Source organism: Schistocerca piceifrons, chromosome X, assembly GCF_021461385.2.
Source record: "Schistocerca piceifrons isolate TAMUIC-IGC-003096 chromosome X, iqSchPice1.1, whole genome shotgun sequence".
NCBI classification, from domain to species: Eukaryota; Metazoa; Arthropoda; class Insecta; order Orthoptera; family Acrididae; genus Schistocerca; species Schistocerca piceifrons.
Window position 1 is genome coordinate 817985162 of NC_060149.1, and position 4886 is coordinate 817990047.

General features: G+C 38.3%; 1 non-coding gene across 1 annotated transcript; it reads right to left on the minus strand.

The window, feature by feature from the left end:
- Positions 1 to 2833: 2833 nt before the first annotated feature.
- On the minus strand, positions 2834 to 2904 carry Trnag-gcc. The gene has a single exon. It is a non-coding gene; the product is annotated as a tRNA-Gly (tRNA).
- Positions 2905 to 4886: the final 1982 nt, after the last annotated feature.

Here is a 4886-nt window from a genome sequence, read left to right on the forward strand (position 1 = left end):
ACGGTACTCAAGATCTACTTCTAAGATAGAGCCCACATCTGAATCATCAGGTACGCTCATTATACCGTTGCATCATGGCCCAACTGTACAGACAGTTAACATGGAGCGATGTAATTCTTATTTTCATCATACTCAGCCATGCACCTGTCGTTTCCAACTGCATGTCTATGATAGCAGAAAACGATACCTCTTCTGATAAAACACTGTTAAACACGTTAAGTTGCAATTTATGTTGGTGGTTTTTGCTGTGTCCCAGGCCCAGTCAGATGAGTTCACATAAATAGGTGAGATCTAGTCATCTCCCAAGTTTTAGGTTTCAGATAAGCTTCACACTTTTTGATGAACCTGTTCTTTGATTTCTGTTTCGCCACTCAGAAAGCTTTTGCAGGCCTCAATTGGCGGTATTGTTCATCCGACAAAACGGATTCGTCATTCATATCTTGTTGATCAAATTGAACTGCTCGTTGTCAGAGAAATACCCTCTTGTTATTTTTAACTCTTCGATCTTTAATTACGAGGAGCGTTTGTCCAGAGAGCACTCCATAAAGTTGCAATAATCTAGAGAGCTAAATTTGATGTCAGTATGATATCCCACTGTGAATGTTTTGTATTTTTTTTTTAAGTCTCTGAAATCAGAGATATATGGCGTATATTTATTTTTGCTCTTCTTCTGTTTGTTGTCAGATATTCATTATTATGGAACGTGCATCATAATTAGATTGTGAAACACAACAGGAACCGTAAAATTAGGTTGGTTGGTTGGTTGGTTGTTTGATCTGGGGGAGAGGAGCAAACACCGAAGTCATCGGTCCCATCGGATGGTGAAGTGAGTCGGCCGTACCCTTCCAAAGGAACCACCCCGGTTATTTGCCTGAAGCGATATACAGGGTATTATAACAATTTATTATAGAATAACCGTTTGACATAATAATTTACATTTGATGCTGTGTTACTAGTGTTGTGTTGGCAGAAGAGCCAACGCCGTGTTACTAGTGGAGACCGAAATGCACGCGTTTTAGCTCACGCAGGCTGGCGTGAGGAGGGAAGAACTATACTGACGTGAGGTCTGGAACATGACAAGGAATTAGAATTCAGAAAGCGGACGTAATTAGTTTGATACTTAACTTTAATCCATTAATGATGAACGTCGCTCTTGACGGTACATGATTCACAATATTATCTGTTCAGAATACATTCGTAGTAACTGAACGTGGCGCCTTGCTAGGTCGTAGCAAATGGCGTAGCTGAAGGCTATGCTAAACTGTCGTCTCTGCAAATGAGAGCGTATGTAGACAATGATCCATCGCTAGCAAAGTCGGCTGTACAACTGGGGCGAGTGCTATGGAGTCTCTCTAGACTAGACCTGCCGTGTGGCGGCGCTCGGTCTGCAATCACTGATAGTGGCGACACGCGAGTCCGACGTATACTAGCGAACCGCGGCCGATTTAAAGGCTACCACCTAGCAAGTGTGGTGTCTGGCGGTGACACCACAACTAGTTTTTTTTTTTTTTTTTTCAGCGGCTTGTATCCTTGCCTTCAGTTCGTCGACGTCAGCAACTGGCGTGACTGTACTTGATATAGCCCCAGAAAAAAGTCAAGGGGCGTAATGTCTGGAGAGCGGAGCGGCCAAAGTGTTGGAGTGTTCCTTCCAATCCACCGACCCGGAAATGTTTCATCCAGGAAATCACGTACTATCAAAGCTCATTGACGGGGGGGGGGGGGGGGGGTGTACGGGGGTCCTGCTGCATATCAAGGTATCAATGCCTGCCAACTGTTGAAGAGTTACAAAGGTGGAGGCATTACTTTTCAGCCAACCCTCTTATATTGGGGAAGAGTGTATGTCATTCAGGAGTTTGATGTTTTCAGATGGAATTTTATAAAAATAAATACATGAAGATTCTGAAAATGTATCTTATTTATAATTTTTCCTTAGCAGTTTCCACACCAAACACACTCTTTTCATCAGTTCGTAAAGGATATGTGATAAAGGAAAACACTTTCTGCACTAGTATTAGTGTCAGGTACAGCTAGCACAAACGCAGCAATGAGCTGCAAATTCTTGCAGCAGTTATCTTCAGATCTAAGGAAGTTTAAAATGATGGACTTCGTTCACTTTGCTTTAATCAAAGAGAGTATTTTTTTTATTCTTTGGGCATGAGCACTTTTGTTCTCCATTTCATTATGCTGCACTTTACTTAAGACACGCTGTTTCAAAAAACACGAGATAGTTAGTAAAAGATGGAACATTATACATCCCATATGTACATTTTCAACTTTTCGCGGCGTAATGAATAGTCCATTAAATTTCGAGCATGCAGCCGCGCAAATGAAATATCAGTGGACGAAGTTTTATTTGCGCGGCTATATGCCCGAAATTTAATGGACTGTGCCATATGTATTTTGTCGGAGCAACCGGATACTTAGGTTAAATGAGGGACGATCCCGTAAAATAAAGGACGTCTGATCGCAGTACACTATGAACCGTCGTGTGGTTATCACAAGTTCTAGGCAGCGACAATAAAAACAAAATCTAGTTTTAATGTGACATACAAAGTAAGTTGCTGAGTTCTCGTTCTGCTTCACTATACTGTTTGCGAATGATCACAAGTTAATATTAACGCACTGAAAAACTTATGTTCATTGAGTACCGTAGATTGTTTCAGCATATCACAATTCCAAAAATTAATCACAAGAGAGTTCTGTATTCTGCGTAGGTGACCGTTAATGTTAGAAGATATTTACAGTCCTCAATAAAATGTCTACAGAAAGTGGAAACATAAGTCTTTCGTACTTCATTCTGTGAAAATGAGAACAGAATGGAAATCAAAATGATTGCATCGGCCGGGAATCGAACCCGGGCCGCCCGCGTGGCAGGCGAGCATTCTACCACTGAACCACCGATGCTACAGGATATTAATCGTAGTGTGCATGTTATTAAAGACTCAAATATGTCGTAGCAATTATACAGTAAAGTGGAAAATATGTGTTGGCTTTGTCTGTGTGGTGATAGAAGTGCAGCGAAGCATTAGCACGCGGTCACTGTGACGCCAGTAAGTGAACAAATACGAACAGTCCTATAAAAACTTTGGCGCGGTCGACAGACAAAAAGCGGTAAAGAACAGCTGTGTATTTGGTTCTCGAAGAGTTTGGTTTTTTTGGTTCTGTTTTCTCATTGTATATGTACTTAATTATTTTCCAGGAATGATATTAATTTCAAGTGAGGATATTTAAATTTTTTTTACGTCGGTTCTCAATGCAATATCTATTCCTCAAAAACAAATTGAGGCCGTGGAGAGTTTTATGTAAATTATTTTAATAAAACAGTGTTCTCATTCGCTCCAATGTCGGAGTCAACAGAAATAAGACATTTAGTTAACTTATCTGTATGTTTCTAATCTACTTTCTTTGTGCTGAATAGGAACAATGAAAGCATTTTTAAAAAGGTACGGTATTTTACAAAGGTGAATTAAATAAGTATGATAAAACGGGCGCTTAAGCTTTTATTAAGTACCACTCATGAAAAGGTACATTAAATTACATACGTTCCCACCTTAATAGTTTAGGATGTTTGGGCACACCTACAACACAAAGTTTATTAGTACCGTATCACACAAGTCTTCTCTGTGTGGCCATTTAGATATCTGTCCTTTCTCAACTTTTCATCAGCACATTTTTGAGAAAGCTTGCAGTATAAAGTTCGTTGGGAGGCAGGAATAACTTGTCGAGTCTCTTCCAGTTTTTACGAGATAGCTTGCTATATCCTTATGAATCATGAGAGACAGCACCCAGAGTTCGCTTGATGTTCTGGGGTATTAGTTGCGACAAATCAGTTCTGTGTCGTTGGAAAAAGCAGAGGGCAAACCTGACATATTGTCTTTGAATTTATTCATAGTGATACCACAGTCTAACATATTATATTAGACTGTGGTGATACCTTGTCCGTCAAGGTACCGTAAGCTGTAACAATGCACCTACGATCGTAGTTATCTAAGGGATAACTCCAAAAAGAGCGTGTTATAAGTTATTCCACTACATAAATGCTTTTCGACCGCGGCACTCAAAATAGTTTGTTCACCATTAGATATAATTTTTTTAAATGTAGGATCTTGTATGCCAGAACATTTAAAGTGTTTGAACAAACAGCTGCTGGTATATCATATTTCTTCGAATATTTTCTTTGTGGTAAACCATTCCCAATTTCGCTTATGGTCTTGGAAATAAGATCTTCAGGATATTTTCTTTGAAATCTGCCTCTCCCATCAGGCTTTGTATGAATCTGAGAAAAAAATTAAATTGAATATTTACAGCATCTAAATGTACATGCAATAACTTTTTAATGTGATTTTGCATGTTTCTGTCCTTTCATAAGACTATTTCTTGATCTCTTTTTGTAGATTATTTGAACTTTTTTTCTGCAAATTACAAACCATATTGTTTTTGGTGAAAAGTGAGGTTATGTTGACCATCATTTTCTTAATTAAATTTTTATCGAAACATTATAAATGTTTTGTGTGAAATATTTATTCACTTACTTTCAAAAACTTACTGGACCTGCATACATACACACATGCATACATTACATACATACATTAATCCTTGTTCCATAGATCATGAATACAACATTTTGTACTGAAGTGGAACATGTCACTTTAACATAAGTTTTCTTTAGACAAAATGATTAATTAATTTTTTTACAGTTACAACTTTATATCTAAGAATAGAGTTGTCATTCAGAAATTCTTTTAATTTGCCTTTAAATATTGGTTGGCTATCTGTCAGACTTTTAATACTATTTAGCAAATGACTAAAGATTTTTGTGGCAGCATAATTCACCCCTTTCTGTGCCAAAGTGAGAGTTAATCCAGAATAGTAAAGATCATTCTTTC